The sequence below is a fragment of the Lissotriton helveticus genome, chromosome 7 (assembly GCF_964261635.1).
Source record: "Lissotriton helveticus chromosome 7, aLisHel1.1, whole genome shotgun sequence".
NCBI lineage: Eukaryota > Metazoa > Chordata > Amphibia > Caudata > Salamandridae > Lissotriton > Lissotriton helveticus.
This window is the reverse complement of record NC_136068.1, coordinates 424,334,187-424,357,391: the sequence shown is the minus strand read 5'-3', so window position 1 is coordinate 424,357,391 and position 23,205 is coordinate 424,334,187. Positions and strand designations below refer to the sequence as shown.

Sequence of the window (23,205 nt, the reverse complement as noted above, 5' to 3'; positions counted from 1 at the left end):
TTCTAGGAACGTTGTGTACCATGGTTGCCTCGCCCACGTGGGAGCAACTAGAATTAGCGTCAGAGAATGTTGGCGCATTTTGCGTGCCACCAGCGGTATTAATGGAGCTGGGGGAAAAGCGTACGCAAATTTGCCTGACCAGTTCATCCATATCGCATTGCCCTGCGGATGTGGGAACCTGGCGGCAAAGTACTGGCCTTTTGCGTTTTCGCTTGTGGCAAACAGGTCTATTTCCGGGTGTCCCCACTTCCGGAAGAATGGTTGGAGCACTTTGGGGTGAATTTCCCATTCGTGCATCTGTTGGCTGTGCCTGCTGAGCAGGTCGGCAACCTCGTTGTCCTTGCCTGGGAGGTGTTCTGCCATGAGAAAAATGTTCCTCTGAATGGCCCATTTCCACATAGCTTGAGCTAGATGCGACAGCTGTGGCGAGTGTGTCCCTCCCTGTTTTTGAATGTAATACATAGCTGTCATGGTGTCAGTCGGGATCAACACAGCTTTGTTGCTTAAGTGTGTTGCGAAAGCTTTTAGGGCTAGAAAGATGGCCATCAACTCCAGAAGGCTGATATGCATTTTCTTTTGCTGTACGGTCCAGAGTCCCTGTACTGTGTAGTGTAGGACATGGGCTCCCCATCCTAGTAGGGATGCGTCCGCTGTTAACACTATTTGTGGGACAGGCTCTTGGAACAGTCGTCCCTTGCAAAGGTTTTGTGGATTCCACCAATGCAGAGAGTTGTATGCCCGACTGGTCACCAACACTAGGTCTTTCAATTGCCCGTGAGCCTGGTTCCACTGCCTTGCTAGGCATTCTTGTAGCCGACGCATATGTAGTCTGGCGTGAGGGACTATGAAGATGCACGAGGCCATCATGCCTATTAGCTGCATAAACACTTGAGCTGGTACTGAGTGTTGGGGTCTGAATTTTTGTATTATTGTTTGCATTCCCTGGACCCGTGCTGTGTTGGGATATGCTTTTGCTGCTAGTGTATCTATTGTTGCTCCCAGGTACTGTTGGACGTGGGAGGGTTGTAGATGTGACTTTGGGTAGTTTAGTGAGAATCCTAAACTGAGCAATAGGTGTATGGTTTTTGACATGTGGTCGGCACATTGATGGGCTGTTGGCGCGTGTATTAGCCAGTCGTCCAGATAAGGTTACACATGGATGTGTTGCCTTCTGAGATGTGCTGCCACTGTAGCTAGACATTTGGTGAACACTCTTGGAGCTGTTGTCACCCCAAATGGTAGGACCTTGAACTGGTAGTGTTGCCCTTGAATGGTCAACCTCAAATACTTTCTGTGAGCAGGGTGTATTGGTATATGAAAGTATGCATCTTTGAGGTCTAAGGTTGCTAGGAAGTCTCCCTTGCAAAGCAATGGTAAGACTTGCTGGAGAGTGAGCATTTGAAAATGTTCTGACAAAATGTACAGGTTGAGGGGCCTGAGGTCCAAGATTGGTCTGAGAGACCCGTCCTTCTTTGGAATTAGGAAGTATAGGGAGTATACTCCTGTTCCCTGATGCTGCAGGGGAACTGGTTCTACGGCCCCCTTTTGCAGCATACTGATGACCTCTTGCTGAAGTAGCTTTATATGTTCTTGTGACATAGGACGGTGCACGGGTGGTATGTTGGGTGGAGTAGAGGTAAGCTCTAGGCAATAGCCATGTTGGATAATTTGCCTGACCCACTTGTGAGAAGTTGGCCTGATATATGATGCTCACTAGTTCTAGTGATCAGCTTGTATCAGTCCAAACAACCCTTATGGTGATTGGTTGTAAGTTAACCTTATAGACCAGCTATCCTAATGGTAGCATGGACAAAGCAGTCTTAGGCTAAACTCTTTTGGCATGTGAAGCCAGCTGTTTTACCACAATATAACCCCTTGAATACCTGATGAAAGGACACCACACAGGTTGTTATGAAAATAAACAGTATATGTATTAATAACAAACACCTCTGAACTCTTTATGAGATCAGTGGGCTAAGCACATGACAATCTCTTAGGAAAAATACGATAAGTTGCACAAAATTACAATGGTGCCCTAGGGGCACGACAAACCATATACTAAGTAAATGGGTTAAGGGAATCAATAGAAGAAATGGAGCTGTCCAGAGGCTGTAGGACCGCTGGGACTACGCTATCCTAACTTTAGGTAAGTAATAGGAGGCCCACGGGACGCAGGTGCAGAGTGTGAACTCACACGCGAGATGCGTAACAACGTCTATGGACAGTACAGTTCAAGAAAAAGGTGAGTACGGACAATCCTGACTGGTTAGGACTAAAACGACTGTGAATCTAGACACTAGGAGAGTCAAGCTACCCTTGAGCACCGAAATGCTCTTGTTACCTCACCCACGGGCTGCGGGTGCATAGGTGCGAAGTCGTGTCGGGTTTCTGCGTTGAAGTCTATGGAGCCTGAAAGAAAAGATGCTGCAGGCGACCAGGAGGAAGATGTCCGGTGTGATCCAAGGGTGGATCAGGAAAGCTGAAGACCTGAAAGCAGAGGGGACAATGTTGAAAGTCACTAGCCAGTGACTGGAGTGGAACCAGGAAGGAACCAGATGTCGTCTTCGCGATCAGGTGAAGAGTGGATGCTTGACTCTGCAGCCACGTGGACCAGGAGGCGTCTTCGATGACCAGGATGGAGGCACGAGCTGTCCCATGCAGGCTCTCGCTGTCGGCGGTGTCTGTTCCGGATTCGGCGTCAACAGGCCTTGGCAAAGGCTACCCACGCGGTGAGTGGAAAAGGCGTCTGGTACGGACTAGGAGAGTCTGCGGTGCTCCTCTTTTGGAAGGGAGCAAGGGCCAGTCTGGAGCAACCAGACCAGCAGTGTAGTTTTCAAAGTTCATCGTCTAGGAGGTCACTAGCCAGCCGGCAAGTGACCAGACAACGCGTCGAGCAGCAAACAAGCAGAAGGGCCCCACGCAGATCTCGTGGAAGCTGGAGGGCTGATCTTCGGTGCAGGGGCTGCTCGGGGCTGGGGCTTCTCAATCCCCAAAGCACTTGGTCGAGTTTACCTCGGGAGTCGTGCTGGAAGCGAAGTGCAGTTTCTCCAAGATGGCCGGTCCCACGTGTCTCGTCGCACCCACGGATCTCAGCTGTGCTGCATATGTGAGTTGAGGTCGGAGAGGTCTGGGAATCCGGGTCTCGTCGGGCTTTGAAGTCTGGAACCTCAAGGTAAGACGACAAAGTGAAGCCGCTGGACGCTTGATACTGCCTTCAGTTGCAGGGTGGACACTCCTTGCTCACAAGGGAGATTCTTCAGTCTTCTGTGTAGCCGAACATCGAAGTCCAGAGTTTCTTCTTGTAAAGTTGTTCAGGATAATCTAATTTGGAATGGACCAGCTCCTACCTTTATTCACCTAAAGGGGGCTGCACTAGTGACTAGGTCCCTCCCATGGGTGGGGCCAGGAAGGGGGGTGGTTACACCCCCTATCCTTTGTCCGGTTTTCGCGCCAGAGCTGGGGCAGGGATGCCCCAGCAACTGGTTTGAACCGGTGTATGCACAGGGCACCTTGTGTGCCCCAGGCATGTCTCATTCCTTTCAGGCCTGTTCTACCCAATACACAAAATCCTGTCTGGGGTGGTGCTAGCACCTCCCAAGGCAGGAAACCCTTTGTCCGAGCCTCCCTCGCTGGAAGGACACCCAGCAGCAGGAGGACAGACTTGTGTCTGTGGTGGCAGCATCCATTTTGTGATGCCAAGGCTCGAGTTAACTTTAACCGGGGTTCACAGTTGCATACGTGTTGTGTCTCTCAAGAAGGGTGGAATGCTACCCCCGTCGCCAGAATTGGCGAGGGGGTAGTATTCCAATTCGTATGACACCTTACTCGACATGTTTTGATAATGTTATACCAGAGTTAGCATTCAACCGTGGGGATGATAATGCACTTAAGAGTATATGGTATAGCGTTATCATGGAACAGCTATTAGGACTTGGTTCCGCAAGCTGCAGACGGGCTCAGCTCATGCCAGAGCACCATCTCACATAATTCCAAGCACTCTGCCTTCAGGATTGATAAGGCCTGCCATAGGAGTGACTGATAGGAATATATGTGTCCATTTTGGGGTTAGATATAGGTATACTATATCTACAGCAAAGGGTGATTACACCACCTTGCCCCAGGTGTCTCAGCAGCCAGTTGTGTCAGTTTTAGATGGCCAGCCAGGGGTGGCATAATACATGCTTCAGCCCCTGGTAGGCCTTGGGTACACCTATGCCCTGGGTACCTAAGGTACACTGTACAGGGACTGATAAGGTGGCCCAGGACCAATTGGTAAATGCACCTAAAGTACATGGATGTCAATTTAGAGAGAGAACAGCTAGGCTGTGGGTTTGATTAGCAGGCCCACAGCGAGGGAAAGTCGTAAACCAGTGAAGCAAAAAGCAAAAAACCTGGGGTGACCATAGGATTGCAGACCCTACTCTCCTACACCACTTGTCTGTGGTGATATTTAACCAGACTGCCAGAAATTGTTGTATTCTTCCCCCGACTGGTGTTAAGTGGTCAGGGGGTAGTGCTAAGAAGTCACTGCTTTGTATTAGTGGAGGATCAGTTTGCATTGCCTCCACGACCTCTTCCCTTGGTATTGTTTCCTCTATAACCACCCCTGTTGGTGTTTTTGTTATATGTGGATTGTGTGTTACTTTTGTAGTTGGAGGATTGCTGTGATGTTCCTCGTGCTCCTCCTCTGTAATTGGAGCGACAAAAGGAGCCCCGGTGTTGTTGGGACTGAAGAGCTCCCATAGACTTAGCAGTGTCTGCATCCTTTTTCATTTTGTCTAGAATTGAATCAACTGCTGGACCAAATAAAAAGTCTGGGTTGATTGGCTGATTAAGAATTGTAGATTGGACTTCATTCTTAAAGCCTGATATACGAAGCCATGCGTGGCGTCTGAGCAGCACGCTTGTATTAATGGATCTGGCAGCTGTGTCTGCCGCGTCTAGGGCACATTTAATTGATGCATTGTTGATGAGCTTTCCCTCTTGTATAAGTTCATCTGCCTGCTGTTTGTAGGGATCAGGTAAGTGTTGGAGAATTTCTTCCAAACTGTCGTAGTGCGCTCTATCGTATCTGGCTAGCAAGGCCTGTGTATTGGCTATTCTCCAGGAGTTTGCTGCCTGAGCCGCCACTCTCTTGCCTGATGCCTCAAAGATTTTAGATTCCTTGTCTGGGGGTGCGGCCTCACCAGTAGTTTGTGAGTTTGCACGCTTACGTGCGTTGGAGACTACTAAGGAATCTAGGGGTAGCTGTCCTTTGATGTATGCTGGATCTATAGGTGCAGCCCTGTATGTTTTCTCAATTCTAGGGTTTATGACCCGTGCCCTAGCAGTGTCCTTAAAAATGTCACTTGCATGTTTTAATACCCTTTTAACATTGGGAGTGTTTTAACGTGTCTTTCTGATGTTGTCAGTGTATCAAAGAGGAAGTCTTCCTCAATAGCATCAGAGTGCATATCTACATTGTGGTAGGTTGCTGCTCTATCCAGTAGTGAATTAAAAGCCACTGTATCTTCTGTGGGAGATGGCTTAGTAGGGTATACTGCAGGGTCTGTAATAGGCAGAGTCCCTTCAGTGTCTGGTTCGCCTTCTCCACCCCATGGCTGTGTGTTTGGCTCTGAAAGTGGGTATTTTGGATAACCAAAACCTACATCTGCGTCCTGATCTTCATCAGGGTTGTAATCAGAGCGTGCCGGTGAGTTTGGGGCATAAGGAGTAGAAGGCATAGCAGGAGTGATAGGCTCAAATAATATAGGAGAGGTAGCACAGTCTCTCTTTTTCTTTAGTGGTATTTTGGAAAGATCTTCAGCTGGTAGAGGTCTTTTCTTTTTGGTGTAAACAGTCACTTTACCAGTCTCTGGGTCAATGTAGATTTTTGACTGGTCATCTGTGGAGGGATCTGGGTGAATAAGTTCCTCTTCCACAGTTCTTGGTTTTGGTGTTGTAACCTTTGTTTTTTGAGTCTTCGGGTCGACGCTTTTTGGAACTTCGACCCTTTTTGGTGGATGGCTCGGTTTTGGTTGTTTTTCAACAGGTTTTGTTGGTTGAACTTCCTTGGCTGGCTTCACGACCTGTTTCGGACGGAGCGTTTTTGGCGGTTCGACAGAGTCCTTATGTTTTTTTGGAGCTTGCTGTTTCGTCTCAAAGCCCTTTTTCTGTTTGATGGGCTTCGGCTCGACCGATTTCTTTTCGTCCACCTTCGGTTTCGTTTTCGGTTCGACGGTAGTTTTTGGCGTAGGCCTTGTCCTGTCGTCGACCGTTTTTTTCCCTTTGTCGATACCTGATGCAGATATGCTCGATTAGACGTGCTTTTGCTTTTGTGTCAAATCGACGTGTTTTGGCTTCGAGGTTGACTCGACGGCCTTCGACTTCGAGGTGGACTCGACTGTTTTGCTTGTCGATGTCGGTTTTGAAGGTTGCAGTGGTACTGTGGCCTTCGGTTTGACGCCTTTCGGCTTAGATACTTTCGGCTCAACGTAATTTGGTCCGAAGACTGTATTTTAGATTACTTTCGGTTTCGATGGAACCGATGTTGCGTAATGTGTCTCAGAGGGCTCTTTTGATATGTTCTTAGCCGGGCGGTATGGCGGGGCTGTAGAACGAGGATGTTGATCTCGGCTAAGGCCTGCTGGCGATGCCTTGACCTGAGTCTCTGATAGAGGTGTAGTGTCTATATGGGGTGGTGTACTCGGGGTTCGCCCCTCGCCGTCATCGGAGTCGTCTTCAACAGCTACGATGTCCTGATCATTGTCTTCGAAATCGACGATTAGTTCTCCCTCTTCTGGGTAATATTCGGAGTCGGGCTCCGAGTATTGTCTGTCGTCTCGATCTGATTCTTCGGCGCTCGCTAGATCTTCTTCGTCATCGAAGATGTTATCGGGCTCTGGCGCAGATCGTCGCATTTCTTGCCTCGCCGCCCGTCGAATTCGAATAGTCTTTTTTTATCTGAACTGGGCACAGGCTAGGCAACTATCTTCATTGTGATCTGGAGATAGGCAATTATTGCACACAGGATGCTTGTCTGTGTGCGGGAACTTCAAGTTGCACTGAGGGCAGAACTTGAATGGACTTCGTTCCATCGATGGTCGGTCCACGTGGTGTCGAGAAGGCCTCACGGCCCGATTCGACGACTGGAGTGAAACAAAGTTGGAAAACTGTATCGGCACCGAGCGCTGAACAATACCGACGGATCCGAAGGCCTTTTGGCCTTTTGAAGAGTTTGGAACTTGGAGAGTAGGAAAGTACATCCGAACCCACTGGCGGAGAAAAACAATCTGAGGATGGAGAGGATGCCCATGCGCACTGTAGTCCAAGGGAGGAGCCACCTATCTCGTGATACTTCGAAGACTCTTCCAGGACAACAATGTGCAATCATCCGGACTCAACACTAGGCGGCGATCTATGCACAGATATGAATTCAGCAGCCCACATGCCTCGAACTGAGTTTGTCAACCTAACCCTTAGGTAGTCAAATTGCATTACCCGCTCTAATGGAGTTTCACACATTTTAACTGTTCCCCTAATGGCATGAATTTGGTTTTCGCTACATTAACTTCAACCCAAATTTCCCGCACAAAACTCAAAAAGCGATCCAATAAGTTCTGGAGCCCCATCGGGGTCCTAGAGGTAAGTAGGGTGTCATCAGAAAAAAAGCAAATATGCCACTGCTTGGCCAGATAGTTATTTTTTTTGGAGGGGGGCGGGGTGGTGTTCACCTCTGCAATCAGATAGTGTTTCAATTAATCCATTGATATACAGGGTGAACAGAGTGGGCGCCACTAGACATCCTTGTCAAACTCCTCTGTTCACCCGTATCCGGTCAGTCAGTTCACCATTCTTCCCCCATCAAACTTGGGCATAGTTATCCCTGTGGGGTCTAATAACAGTCTCTAATAAATATCGAGGGACCCCTGTTTTATGTAAGGGTTCCCACCGTTTTTCCTGGGGGACTAAATCAATAGTGGCTCGCAGGTCCACAAGCACAACATACACATCTTCCTTCTTCATGACCACATTATTCATAATATCAATAAGAACCTGAACAATTAATCAACCATGCTTGTGTTTTCTCCAAAGCCTGCCTGTAAGGGAGACAGTATTTGCCCTTCCCTTATCCAGTCTTGCAGCCTCTCCAGCAAGTAACTGCAAAATAGTTTCGGGACCGTATCAATCAGGCTAATGGGCCTATAGTTTGCCGGGTCGCTTTTGTCCCCCTTTTTAGGTTTCGCCTGCGTATGCTGCGCTTGCGCAGTCTCGCTGGCGAGATCTAATGATTTAGAGGAGCTTTCTCTAGTGGGCTTTAACCCCTTCGATGCTGATGACGGAGCGGTTCCGTCATCAGCATCGGTTGGGCTGTGCTGATGACGGAACCGCTCCGTCATCGGCACAGCCCTCGGGGGGAGGGCTGGCGCTCCCCCCCTGGCACATCGATCTAAGAGTTTGATGCAGGGGTGGCAGCGGAAGACTTTACGCTGCTACCCCCGGGCCCCCCCACACTTCCTGGTGACGTCAGCGCGCACAGCGCACGCCGACGTCATCAGGAAGCGATGGACGTGCTGGAAGCCATTTGTTTCCAGGGCGTCCAGAGAGAGCAGGTAGGTTTTGGCTCTCTGGTGGGGCGGGGGGGCCGTTTCTCGGTGCCTTGAGTCATCGGGGGGAGGAAACAAACAGTGTTTCCTCTCCCCTGATGTCCCAATGCAGGGCATTGCTGGTGCAGGATCGCGCACAGCGTTGCGATCCTGCACCAGGAATGCCCCCACTAGATACCAGGGATGTGTTTTTTATTGAATAGGAAGTGACCCCTTGGGCAAGGGTCGCTTCCAGGGGAGCATATTAATTAACAGACTTTCCTGCCCCCCCTGGGGGCAGATCGGCGGTTTTTTTGGTTGATTCTGGACCCGGGGGGGGGGGGGGTAGAGAAGCCCACTAGAGCCAGGGATTTTGTTGTTCTTTAAAATGGAAGTGACCCCTTGGGCAAGGGTCACTTCCTTGGGCCCATATTTGTTAAAAAATATGATCAGTGTCTTAATGTGGCCTTTCTGCCCTCAGGGGGGGCAGAAAACCCCACTAGACACCAGGGAAATCTTTTTAAAAGAAATGGAAGCGACCCCTTGGGCAAAGGTTGCTTCCAGGGGGCCCAAATTTAAAAAGATTTATATTCTGCCCCCCATGGGGACAGACACCCCATTTGTGACATACCCTGTGACATAGCCTGCTGTAATGTGTATTGTTTTTTTTTTCTTGTAAAGTGTAATGTTTTATTTTCTCTTTAGACTGTTGCAGTGTGCGGTTTCGTTACTGGTGGTTCTGCTGTTTGTGTAGTTGCATGTGTTTGGTAAGAGAGCTTTTTTGTACAATTTCAATGTACATTTTTTTTGCAAAGTGTGTAATACGAGTATGTTTGGTTTCTGTTTTTTTGTGATTGTAAAACATGTTTTGCATTTGTGCTTGATGTGTATTTTGCTTTCTGTAGATTTAAGTTTTTTTTCTTCTTTCTAGTGGGATATCGTTGACTATTTGCTGTGTCTTTGCAGAGTAGGTGCTGGTGAGTGTAGCTGTCTCTTGTAAGTGAATTGTATATTTTTTTAATATATAGATCTTTGTGATAAAGGCTTACTTTTTTTACTCACTTTGCACAGTGTTGGTTGTTGAGTTGTTTGTGCAGTCTCCTTTTTTAGTAAGGATAATGGCTAGCCGCCGGATTACTGCTCAGCAAGTTGTTGGAATGCTTTTTAATTCTTCCTCTGACCATTGTCCAGAGACTGACTCTGATTCTGAGGCAGAGGTGGGAGGTGAAGATTCAGGTAGTGAGTTTTCTCTCCACATGGCATCATCTGATTATTAAGATACTCTGAGTGCTGACGAAGCTACTTTTGGTGTGGATGAAGTGCCTGTGTTTGTGGAGGACATTGCTGTGCCGATAGTGCAGCAAGAGGCATCTGGGCTGCAGCCTGGGGCTGCTAGACTTCCCGTTGGTGTAGTGAGGCAAGAGGCATCAGGGCTGCAGCCTGGGACTGCAAGACTTCCTGTTGGTATAGTGAGACAAGAGGCAGCTGGGCGGCAGCCTGTGGCTGCAAGACTTCACGTTGAAAGTTCTGACCTCTGGGTTGCCCCAGGCATGGTGCAGCCGGCATTGCCTGAATTTACTGGTGTTCCAGGGTGTAGGGTGAACACTGAAAACTTTTTGCCGATTGATTTTTTTCAGTTGTTTATGGATGATGTGTTTTGGCTTAGATTGTAGAGCAGACTAATTTGTATGCAGAACAGTTTTTGAGGGAGAACAGTGCCAGCCTTAAGCCCCCCGCTAGAGCTGCCCGGTGGACTCCCACAAATCTGGAAGAGATGAAGAAGTTCCTTGGTTTAACCTTTTTGATGGGCTTGCTTAGGAAGGCATCAATGGCTTCATATTGGTCTACTAGTCCCTTGATGACAACTTCTATATTTCCGGCAGTCATGAGTCGTGATAGGTATTTGCTTCTGCTTCGGATGATGCATTTTGTTGATAATGGTTTAGCTTTGCCACGAGTTCACCCTGATTGTGACCGTCTTTTCAAGATTCGGCCTGTCATTGATCACTTTGTTGATTGGTTTTCTAAGATCTATGTTCCTGGGAAAGAAATTGCAGTGGATGAGTCTTTGTTGTTGTTCAAGGGCCGCTTGGTTTTTAGGCAATACATTCCTAGTGAGAGGGCACGCTATGGAATTAAGCTGTATATGCTGTGTGACAGTCGGACTGGATATGTCTTTAATTTCAGGGTGTACACCGGTAAGGAATCCAGTATTAACCGCCACGGTTGTCCGTCCACTTTTGGAGTGACTGAGAAAATTGTGTGGGAACTTGGTTGAGGATTATTTAACAAAGGCCATCATTTATATGTAGATAACTTCTACACTGGTGTGCGGTTGTTCAGGGAATTGGCCAAAGTGGACACTGTTGCTTGTGGCACAATCCGCTCTAACCGTAAAGGTTTCCCAAAAGAACTTGTTTGTCAAAAGCTTGCCCGGGGACAGTGCAGTGCATTGCGTTGCGAGGAGCTTCTAGCTGTGAAGTTTTCAGACAGGAGAGATGTCTACATGTTGACTACCAAACATGATGAAAGCACTGAACCGGAGACTGTTTGGGGTCAGGTTGCAGAAGCGCGTAAACCTGTGTGCATTTTAGACTATAATAGGCATATGGGTGGTGTTGACAGAGTAGATCAGAGGTTGGAACCGTATGCTGCTCTTCGTAAGGCTTACATTTGGTACAAGAAGTTGGCTATCCATCTTTTCCACTTGGCAACCTTTAATGCTTTTGTTGTGTTCCAGGAATCTTGTCCTCAGTCAAAGATGACTTTTGTAAAGTTTCAGGAGTCTATAATAGGCAGCCTTGTTTTAGTGGAACAGGCAAGTGTTCCTAGAGTTGGAGTGGTGGAGAACGCCACTTTCCTGATCAAATTCCTCCTACTTCCTCAAAAGACTTTCCCAGTCGGCGATGTAGAGTCTGTGGCGAAGAGGTTTGCGGAAGGAAGTTCGTATGTACTGCCCCGACTGTCCTTCTAACCCTGGGCTGTGTGTACCTGCTCGTTTTAGAATGTACGACATGCAAAATAATTTTTGGGAGCATCCATGAGTGGTAAAGTGAACTGCCTGGCCTCTATTCTTTAATACTTATTGTTCAGTTACAAAGTTGGCATTTGTGTAGTGTATTTAGTTTTAGTTGTTGTGTTAGTAGATTTGCATCAATTTGCAATTTGTTTGTGTTTTTTTATTTATATTAAAAACATTCTAAAATATGATGTTGGTTTGCGTGTAGTGGCGATTTTCTGGCGGTGTGCGTGGTCTGACGCTTGGCTGGCGGTGTCTGTGGACTGGTGCTTGGCTGGCGGTATGTGTGGGCTGGTACTTGGCTGGCGGTGTGCGTGGTCTTGCGCTTGCCTGGTGGTGTTTGGATTGGTGCTTGGCTGGTGGTGTGCCTGGACTGGTGCTTGGCTGGCGGTGTGTGTGGAGTGGCGCTTGCCTGGCGGTGTGTTTGGATTGGTGCTTGGCTGGTGGTGTTCCTGGACTGGTGCTTGGCTGGTGGTGTGCGTGGAGTAGCGTTGACTGGCGGTGTGCGTCGAGTGGCCGCTGACTGGCGGTGTGCGTCGACTGGCCCTTGACTGGAGGTGTGCGTGGACTGGCATTTGCCTAGCGGTGTGTGTGGACTTGCATTTCGTTGGCGGTGTGTGTGGACTGGTGCTTGGCTGGTGGTGTGCATGGTCTGGTGCTTGGCTGGCGGTGTGCGTGATCTGGTGCTTGGCTGGCGGTGTGCGTGGACTGGCGCTCGGCTGGCGGTGTGTGAAGTGACTTAATGCTGGTCACTACACACAGTGTTAGTGAGCGCAACTCCATGAGTTTGTGTAGTTGCTGTGTCAGGAATGTTGGCGTGTGAAAGTGATGGGCCCTTGAATGGCGCGGTCTGCTGGTGGAAGTGTAGTAATGTGATGGGTCCGCGGCTGGCGGTGTGAATGTTTTGCATGTGTCACACGTATGAAAGGTGTATGAATGGCCTGTAAAGAGGTTGGTGCCTTGTCGTGGCTTTACAGCTCACGAGCTGGGAGTCAATGGTTCAGTTTCTCGTCCTTTCAATTCTTAACAGTGCATTTCATTTTTTGTGAAATCACTTGCTAATACAATTGTATATACTGAACCATCACTCACCCTCGTGCCAAATCCAACCAGTATGTGTGTGTGTTTGAGGACTTGATGGCTGTGTAGTAATTGTTTTTGGTTTTTTTTGAAGCAGGGTGCACCTTGTCCCTTCTTTTTGAATGTTGTGATGTGTTGCTTTCATGCCTGGTGGTGTGAATGGTCTTCGGTGTATCAGGTATTAAAGGTGTGTGAATGGCCTGTAAAGCGGTTGGTGCCTTGAAGTGGCTTTACAGCTCACAAGGTTGAGTGGTTTTTTTACCTAAATTTGAGGTTTGCAGTGGATTCTGGGTAGGAGAATGATGAGGGACCCACGCAATCCATACCTCGCTGGACTCCCCCGGGTGTCAAGTTTTCAGAAATGTTTGGGTTTGGTAGTTTCCCAAGATGGCCGCCGAGCCCGGGCCCAAAAACTCATGGGAACCCCCCTCCCCCAAAAAAACAGGTAGTTTTGCTATAGGTAATTTTAAAGTCACCACCGTACAATTTGGGCCTTTTCCTGTTGCGTCCACTATGTCTACCCACGCAAGTGAGGTACCGTTTTTATCGGGAGACCTGGGGGAACGATGGGTGGGAGTACATTTGAGGATCCACGCAGATTCCTCAACTTTACCACACAGAAATGTGAGAAAAAAGTGAATTTTTTAGCAAAATTTGAGCTTTGCAGTGGATTCTGGGTAGGAGAATGATGAGGGACCCACGCAAGCCATACCTCGCTGGACTCCCCCGGGTGTCTAGTTTTCAGAAATGTTTGGGTTTGGTAGTTTCCCAAGATGGCCGCCGAGCCCAGGGTCAAAACCCCCCTAGCAAAATCAGGTTGGTTTGTGATAGGTCATTTTGATGTCGGCTTATTATGTTTTGGGCCCTTGCCTGTTGCGTGTCCTTGAGCCACCCGCGCAAGTGAGGTACCATTTTTATCGGGAGACCTGGGGGAACTCTGGGTGGGAGGAAATTTGTGTGAACCCAGTGATGCCACGCTTTCCCACACAAAAATGTGTGAAAAAATGATTTTTTCAGCTAATATTGAGGTTTGCAAGGGATTCTGGGTAAAGGAATGTTGGAGGATCCACTCAAGCCATAGCTCCTTTGAAGCCCCCGGGTGTCTACTTTGCAGAAATGTGTGGTTTTGGTAGGTTTCCCTAGATGGCCGCCGAGCCGCGGGCCAAAAACTCATGGGAACCCCCTTGCAAAACCAGGTTCGTTTGTGATGGGTAATTTTGATGTCGCCTCATTAGGTTTTGGGCCCTTGCCTGTTGCGGGTCCTTGAGCCACCCAAGCAAGTGAGGTACCATTTTTATCGGGAGACCTGGGGGAACGCTGGGTTGGAGGAAATTTGTGGATGTACGCAGATTCCAGAACTTTCCACCACAGAAATGTGAGGAAAATGTGTTTTTTTACCAAAATTTTTAAGTTGGCAAGGGATTCTTGGTAACAGAAACTGGTGGAAGGCAGTCGAGTCACCCCATCCTGAATGGCCTGATGGGGTCCCTGCAGATCTTTATAAGGCAGATCCAGAGACATGGGCAAAGATTTTAACCAAGGTCTTTAATGCAGCCACAGTAAGCAGTTTTCCACCATCATGGTCCACAGCAGTTATTTTACCCATTTTTAAAAAGGGTGCTAGGGACAATCCTGCATGCTACCTCCCAATTTCATTGTTAGATTCATCCGCTAAAATTATGGGGAAGGTGATTAAAAAAATATTGTTAGATGCTACCAATGTAATTTCAGACCTGCAATATGGTTTTAGAAAAGGCATGGAGACTGTGGACCAATGTATACATTTGCTCATGCTGACCGGCAAATATACACATGCTAAAAAGGGTTGTATATGGCAGTCATGGCTTTAAGGTCTGCTTTCGATCGAGTGAACAGGTCAAAACTATGGCCCTTTCTAATAGATATTGGAATGGATGCAGATTTAGTGGCTTTTTTACACAGGTATCACCTAAATGTAACTGTCTCTGCCAGATTCAATGAAAATGGCTCCCTCACAAAGTTCTGGGATGTGAAGAGAGGGGTGAGACAGGGGTGTATTTTGGCCCCGGTATTGTTTACCGTATATATCAGTAATTTAGGGGTCGTCTTGAAAACTGCTAGTAACGACATCCCTAAAGGAGGTTATAAATCTATACCTGCTCTTTTATATTCAGATGATTCTGTTTTACTAGCAAGGACACCGATAGGGTTGAAACAACTTGTAAACTTTTGAATTGATTTTATGCTCTCACTTTACCTCTCAATAAATATCTCTAAATCTCACATAATGTCCATAGGTAATTCAAAACGTGAAAAGTGCATGCTTATATGTATAGGTCGTGAACTGACAAATGGTGCTACATTTCCGTATTAGGGCATTTTGTTTGACGAAAAGGGATCATGGGCGGCGCAACAAACACTGAAGACAAACACCCTGTCTAGAGCAGCAGGAGCAACCTTGGACTTTGCTAGCAGATTGGGGAATAAATCTTTGGATCTACTTTTGAAGATCTATAATGAGAAATGTTTACCAATGGCCACATATGGCAGCAAAGTATGGAGCTATAAGGGGACCGGTGATCTGCAAGAGGCTGAAAATAAATATTTGGGGAAGCTTTTAGCTGTTCCCCCCAGTACACCATCTTTTATGGTGAATGAAGAATTAGGGTAGGGTTACATCTCCGATCAGATAGCGGTGGTCCCCTTAATATGGTGGTTACAAGCAAGGTCAAACTCCACACCTACCCTGAATCAACTTGTTTTAAAAGATTGTATGACGCTGGCTAGGTCTGCTGAGGTACCTTGGCTAGGTTACATTTCCCAGCAACTAGCGAATATAGGGTGTTCTGATCTCTTTACACATCCAAGACAGATGTATCTTGGAGAGTTGAAAGCTATTAAAATTACATTTTTAGTCAGGAGGATGTTAGACAGGGAAAACAGTGAACTTAAAAAAACGATAAGACTATATATAATATTGAAATGCAGGGCTCTAGAACAACCTTTTTGGTATTATATCAAAAATGTACACCAGCGTATTCTTTTAATTAGATTTAGGTTTAATAGTATTCACTGGTGTCTTACGTTTCCAAATGGCTTTTCAAAGCAAGGAACCTTAAAGCCTTGCACCTGTGATAATTTTTCAGATCAAGATCTTTTACATTTTATGTTTTTTTGTGGCTTTTATAGTGATCTTCGGAGTAGATATATTTGAGCACTTTTAAAACATTGCAATTTTGCACAAGTGAGGCCTGTTCTGATATACTTGCAAATGCTGTCTTCACCTCTGATATATTTTGGGGTGGCAAGCTTTTTAGCAGGGGCCTTACAGCGTAGGAGAAAATTTTAACATGTAACAAATGGGTAGTAGAGCAACTGTGCTTTTAGAGGGCACGTGATAATACCGTATAGAAATGCACTTTAACAAGGATTATTAAAATTTAATAGTTTAACCTTGTCTAGGATAACCATATAATCAGAGCCTTGTAGACCAATGTAAGATTATTTCATATGAATTTTTAGACTTGATTATTATGTATAATTGCAAGTTTTTTTAGTCTTGGTTTGTGTATATGTGCTTTTATGGTCAAAGTTTGGCCGAATAAAGTTTGTTTGACTTGACAAGTTAATATATATATAAATACAGACCGTGTGTGCAAAATTATACTCATTTCAATGACAAAATAATGATGTTTTTACAAAGACGCAACATAGTTCCTTCAACTAGAAAGAAAATGTTCCATGAAATCGGTTTTCCTTGTGGAAATAATTAAATTAACATTGAAGTGGTCAGAGAAGATTCACGCTTATGCGTGATACAATTTAAAACAAGCATTGGAAATGCAATAGGTCTCGCATTTGCTAGAGTTAGAGCTATTTGCTTTGTAAATGACAATTTCTTTTACCCATGTTTTATGCAATGTATGTAAGTGGTGTATAGTGGAATTATGTGGGTTGGACTTGAACTGTTAGTTGTGGAATTGTGAGGTGTGGAGTGGATTTGTGAAGTAGAATTATGTGGCATGGTGTGCAGTAGAATTATGTGGATAGTAATTATGTGGTATTGAGTACTGGAATAATGTGTAGTGGGATTGTCATGTAGTGGAATTATGTGAATTGGCATTTTGTGTTGTGGAGTGGTATGTAGTGGAGTTTAATTATGTGGTGTGCTGTGGAATTTTGTGACATGATGTGGAATACTGTGGTGTGAATATACGTGGTGTGTTGTGTAACTGTCTTTTTGAGTTGAATTATGTTGTTTGGTGTCGAATTATCTGGTGTGGACTGGAAATGTTGGAGCTGAATTATGTGGTGTAGAACTGTGTGGATGGCTTTGCCTTTTTGTTGATGAAAAAATGCAAATAGGTAGGAGCTAAGGTCCAGATCTGTCTCTTTGGGTGTTTGAAGAAAAAAGAAACTCCTTTGGAAGACAGTCTGAAATTTGACTTCTTTCTTTGAATGCACAGCAAATGTGTCAAGATAAAAAGATGTAATTGTTTAAAAAATATATATATATTGTACAGAAAGCGAGCACTCGTGGCAGAATACAGTAAATGAACAAGTTGCTTACCTTCGGTAATGGCACATCTGTAAGAAACATAGATTAGTTATGGATTCCTTACCTTTGAATTACCCCAAGGCGTCAGACTGGATTCTGAGAATATTTTCCTCAGTAGTACCTCACCTCTGCGCGTCGATAGGTGGCGTCAGTGTACTACACATTCGTCATTGGCGTTGTGGTCGCCAGAATGACGTTGCAGTATCTACTTAGACGCCGTCCTCGAGCGCTGACGTCAGTTCTTTACACGACATTCCATGCAAGAAACGCAGAGCCATGCAAGACATTGACCACTGGTGCACGACAACTAGGGCCCAGAAAGGGGGTCCCTTACCCTAGAAGTCAGTTCGCAGAACGGGGAGGATGGGTGGGGAGGTGAGGAATCCATAACTAATTTAAGTCTCTTACAGATATATCGTTACCAAAGGAAAGTAACTTGTTCATCTGAAAGTGACAGTTATGGATTCCTCACCTTAGAATAGATACCCCCATCAATACCAACCCCGGTGGTGGGTCTTTGCACCAAGTTCACACCAGAAAGTCCTGGAGAACTGAACAGCCGAAAAAGCTGTCTCTCCGGACTTGGCTGTCCAGGCAGTAGTGTTCGGTAAACGTTGTCAGTGAAGCCCACGTAGCTGCCTGACAGATTTCAAGAAGCGGGACTCCACATCCCAAAGAAGTAGTGGCTGCCGTCGCCTCGGTGGAATGGGCACGCAACCCCACAGGAGGTTCTTTTTTCGCTAAGGAATAGCAAATCTTAATGCAAAGAACGACCTATCTGGAGATGGTTCGTTTCTGCACGGCCAACCTTTCTTGGCGCCCACATAGCCAACGAAGAGCTGGTCATCCACCCGGAATTGTTTTGTGCAATCCTTAGAAGGATGCGGAGGCGGAAAGAAGGTGAGCAAAGTGATTGTCTGTCCTATATGGAAAGAGGTAACCACTTTGGAAAGGAAAGCAGGCCTAGTGCGGAGGACAACTTTGTCCGGATGAACAGCCAGGAAAGAAGGTCTTGAAGAAAGGGCTTGGAGCTCACTTCCCCTGCGAGCAGAGGTGATGGCAACCAGAAAGGCAGTTTTAAAGGTCAAGAGTCTGAGAGGACAGTTATGGAGCGGCTCAAAAGGGGCACACATAAGATAACTAAGAACCAAGTTCAAGTCCCACTGGAGCATCACGAAATGAGAAGGAGGAAACAAGTGAGTAATGCCCTTCCGGAAGCGATTGACAACAGGAGGCTTGAAGAGAGAAGGCTGCCAAAGGAAGGCCAAAATGGCTGAAAAATAGCCTTGGAGAGTGCCCAGAGCAGAGCCCTGCTGGGCGAAATAATAAAGAGGAGAACGTCTGAAAGAGGGGCAGAACGGGGATCCATAGCCTTTGCTGTGCACCAAGCCACAAATGTGTTCCATCTACAGGCATATACAGTTTTAGTGGAGGGACGCCTGGCTGCCAAGATAGCATTACAGACTTTGAGAGGAATGTCGAAAGCTGTCAACTGCCTCCGCACAATCTCCACGCAATTAGGTGGCGGCGGAACAGGTTCGGCTGGAGAACCGTCCCCTGCTACTGCGACAGAAGTTCCTTTCAAATAGGCAGTCTGATCAGAGCATCGATGGCCATGTGTAACAGCTCGGGATGCCAGACTCTTCTCGCCCAATCCGGAGCCACAAGAATGACTTGGGAAAGGTTGCGCTTGATCTTCAGCACTCTTGGTAGAAGTGGTATAGGTGGAAAGGCCTACAGAACATTGCAACTCCACTTGCGACAAAAAGCGTCGCCTAGCTAGTGCCGCCATGGAAATTCCAACGCGCAGAACTGCTGACATTGAGCGTTCTCTACGGTGGCGAATAAATCTAATCAAGGCTCTCCCCACTGCTTCAAGAGACCTTGCACCACCTCCGAGTGAAGACGTCATTCGTGATCCATCATGCACCTGTGACTGAGTTGGTGCACCTGTGACTGAGTTGGTACACCCTGGCGTTCGGAGAACCTGCCAGGTATTGAACCACCAGGGATATGCCCTGATGTTCCAGCCATGTTCAAAGGCGGAGAGCCTCTTCACATAGGGTTCACTACCTCACTGTGCCCTGTTTGTTGCAGTACCACATGGCGGAGATGCTGTCCGTGAACACCTGCACTACTTACTCTTCCCCGGACAGAGGGAAGGAATGCTTTCAGTGCAAGACAAATCGCTTGTACCTCCAGAAGGTTGATGTGGAGCCCGGACACCACCAGAGACCAGAGGCCTCTGATCTCCGCCTCTCCCATGTGGCCGCCCTAACCCAGCAATGATGCACAAGTTACTACTTGTGTAACGATATATCTATAAGAGACATTAGTTAGTATTAGATTCCTTACCTTAGAATATCCCCAGGCGTCAGACTGGATCCGGAAATTTTTGCATAGCAGTACCCTTGCGCGTCGGTAGGTGTCGTCTGCGGCTCTGCGTCCGTCGTCGGCGTCGTGGGCGCCGTGATGACGTCGTCGGAGTACTTAGACGCCGCCTCCGCGTGCTGACGTCAGTTCTTAGACACAGCTTTTCCGCGCCAGAAACGCAGAGCCATGTTAAAAACCAACACTGGTGCCATTGAAACTAGGGCCCTGAAGGGGACAACCCTAACCCTAGATATTGGTTCACAGAACGGGGAGGATGGGTGGGTCGGTAAGGAATCTAATACTAACTAATGTCTCTTACAGATATATCGTTACACAAGTAGTAACTTGTGCATCTGAAAGAGACACGTTAGTATTAGATTCCTTACCTTAGAATAGATACCCCAGCAATACCAACCCCGGTGGTGGGTCTGCGAACCAATAATCAAACCAGAAAGTCCTGGAGGATGGAACAGCCAAAGAAGCCATCCCTCCGGACTTTACTGTCCAGGCAGTAGTGTCTCGGAAACGTGTGCAGTGATGCCCACGTAGCTGCCTGACAGATGTCTTGTAAGGGCACACCCCTGCCCAGGGCAGTGGTAGTCGCCGTCGCTCGGGTAGAATGAGCCCGCAGTCCAACCGGGGGCTCCGTCCTAGCCAAGGAGTAGCATGCCTGGATACACAGGATGATCCACCGGGAGATGGTCCTCTTGTGCACCGCTTTCCCCTTCCTAGCGCCCACGTAAGCAACAAAGAGTTGGTCATCCACCCGGAACTGGCGTTTGCGATCCAAGTAGAATGAGAGCGCACGTTTTGGGTCCAGACGGTGGAGCCGCTCTTCCTCTTTAGAGGGATGCGGTGGCGGGAAGAAGGTTGGCAAGGTGATAGACTGCCCGATGTGAAAGGCCGTGACAACCTTGGGCAGGAAAGAAGGTTTGGTACGAAGCACCACTTTGTCCGGATGGACGGAAAGGAAAGGTGGAGTACAAGAAAGAGCCTGGAGCTCACTCACTCTCCTGGCAGAGGTGATGGCAACCAGGAAAACAGTCTTCAAAGTTAGAAGGCAAAGAGGACAGTTGTGAAGTGGCTCAAAGGGAGCGCACATCAGGAATGTTAAAACCAGGTTCAAGTCCCACTGAGGCATCACAAACGGAACAGGAGGAAACGTGTGAGTGATGCCCTTAAGAAATCTGTTTACAATAGGGGACTTGAACAAAGAAGGCTGATCAGGTAGCCGGAGAAAGGCTGAAAGAGCAGAAAGGAAGCCCTTGATAGTGCCCAGAGCAGAGCCCTGCTGGGCAAGAGAAAGAAGGAAGAGAAGAACCTCAGAAAGAGGGGCAGAAAGAGGATCCACAGCCTTTGCTGTGCACCATGCCACAAATCTGTTCCACCTGCAGGCGTATACCGACTTTGTGGAGGGATGCCTGGCTGCCAGAATGATGTTACAGACTTCAGGAGGCAAGTCAAATGGCCTCAACTGTCGCCGCTCAATCTCCAAGCATGGAGGTGGAGACTGGACAGGTTCGGGTGGAGGACCGTCCCCTGCTGCTGCGACAGAAGGTCCTCCCGAAGAGGCAGACGAACCGGGGGATCGACTGACAGACTGAGTAGCTCTGGATACCAGTACCTTCGAGCCCAGTCCGGAGCCACAAGGATGACTTGGGCCCAGTCGCGCTTGATCTTCTTCAGCACTCTGGGCAGAAGTGGTATAGGCGGAAAGGCGTACAACAGACCGCAACTCCACTCGCGACGAAAAGCGTCTCCGAGCGAGTGCCGCCTTGGAAATTCCAACGCGCAGAACTGATGACATTGCGCGTTCTCTTCGGTGGCGAATAGTTCTAACCAAGGCTCTCCCCATCGCTGAAAGAGGCCTTGCGCCACGTCCGAGTTCAGACGCCATTCGTGATCCATCATGCACCGACGGCTGAGCTCGTCCGCCCTGGCGTTCAGAGAACCTGCCAGGTGTTGAGCCACCAGGGTCACGCCCTGGCGTTCCAGCCATTGCAAAAGGCGAAGAGCCTCTTGACAAAGGATCCACGACCCCACCCCGCCTTGTTTGTTGCAGTACCACATGGCGGTGGTGTTGTCCGTGAACACCTGCACTACACTCCCCCGGACAGAGGGGAGGAATGCCTTCAGTGCCAGACGAATCGCCCTGAGCTCCAACAGGTTGATGTGGAGCCGGGTCTCCGCCGGAGACCAGAGGCCTCTGATCTCCGCCTCTCCCATGTGGCCTCCCCAGCCCTGGAGGGACGCGTCCGTCACAACTACGTGCTCCGGTTGGGGAAGGGAGAGGGATCTGCCGCTGACCCAATCGCGGTCCGTAAGCCACCACTGCAGCTGTCTCGCAGTGCCCTCCGAGATCAGGACGTGGTCGGATAGGTTGTCCTGATGCTGGGCCCCCTGAAACTTCAGGTCCCACTGCAGAGCCCGCATCCGCCACCTGGCGTGATGCACCAGTAGGATGTAGGAGGCCAGCAGCCCCAGAAGCCGCAGCGTCAACCTGACCGAAACCCGGGATAACGGCTGAAAGATGGGAATCAGAGCCTGAATATCCCGGACCCGCTGTTCGGGCGGATAAACCCGAAACCGCGCCGAGTCCAGAACCGCTCCGATGAAGAGGAGCTTCTGAGAGGGACACAGGTGTGACTTCGGCACATTGATGGAGAACCCCAGCTGGTGCAGGAGGTCTGCCGTCGTCTGGAGGTGGCTGACGACTGTCTGGGGCGAGCCCGCCTTCAACAACCAGTCGTCGAGGTAGGGGAAGACTGAAACCCCTAACCTGCGCAGATGAGCTGCGACCACCGCCATCACCTTCGTGAACACCCGTGGGGCGCTGGTAAGGCCGAAGGGGAGCACGGTAAACTGAAAGTGCTCGTGGCCCACCATGAACCGCAGGTAGCGCCGGTGGGCAGGCAGGACGGGGATATGAAAGTAAGCGTCCTGCAAGTCCAACGCTACCATCCAGTCTCCTGGGTCCAGGGCAGCCAGGACCTGTGGCCGTTGACGTTCCTTAGGTCCAAGATAGGGCGTAGGCCCCCTTTGCCCTTCTTGGGTACCAGAAAGTAGTGGGAGTAGCAACCACACCCTACTTCTGGCCCAGGAACGCGCTTGATGGCCCCCTTGGCCAAGAGGGCCGTAACTTCCTCCTGCAGAAGTCGCAAATGATCCCCCGATACACGGTGGTTCTGCGGTGGCATGGCTGGAGGAGTCGCCTCGAAGGGGAGGGAGTAGCCCCTTCGGACGATTTGCAGCACCCACCTGTCCGATGTGACAGTGCGCCAGTGGAGGTGGTGATGGCGAACCCTGCCTCCCACTGGCGTCACATGGGCCTGAAAGCACGGACTAGGAGGGTTTTGAGGCGGATGCTGCGGGGGAAGGTGTGGACTGACCTCGCCGCTGTCCCCGACCACCTGGACGGCGGTTCCCACGGCCGCCACCGCGTTGGGTATTGCCCTGCGGTGCGTGGCTGGCGGCACGTGTGGGCGCACCCCTTCCGTGGCCACGAAAGGAGTGATAGGCAGCCGATTGCTGGCGCTGGCCCGAGAGGCCTAAGGACTTGGCCGTAGCCCTGGAGTCCTTAAAACGCTCAAGCGCATGGTCTGCCTTGTCGCCAAAGAGGCGACGGCCATCGA

The 23,205-nt window shown here is 48.6% G+C and overlaps 1 protein-coding gene across 3 annotated transcripts in view; it reads right to left on the bottom strand.

Moving 5' to 3' along the window:
- RALGAPB (Ral GTPase activating protein non-catalytic subunit beta) overlaps positions 1–23,205 on the bottom strand; it is a 2,268,266-nt gene that overhangs the window by 594,538 nt on the left and 1,650,523 nt on the right. The gene's annotated exons all lie outside the window — the stretch shown is intronic.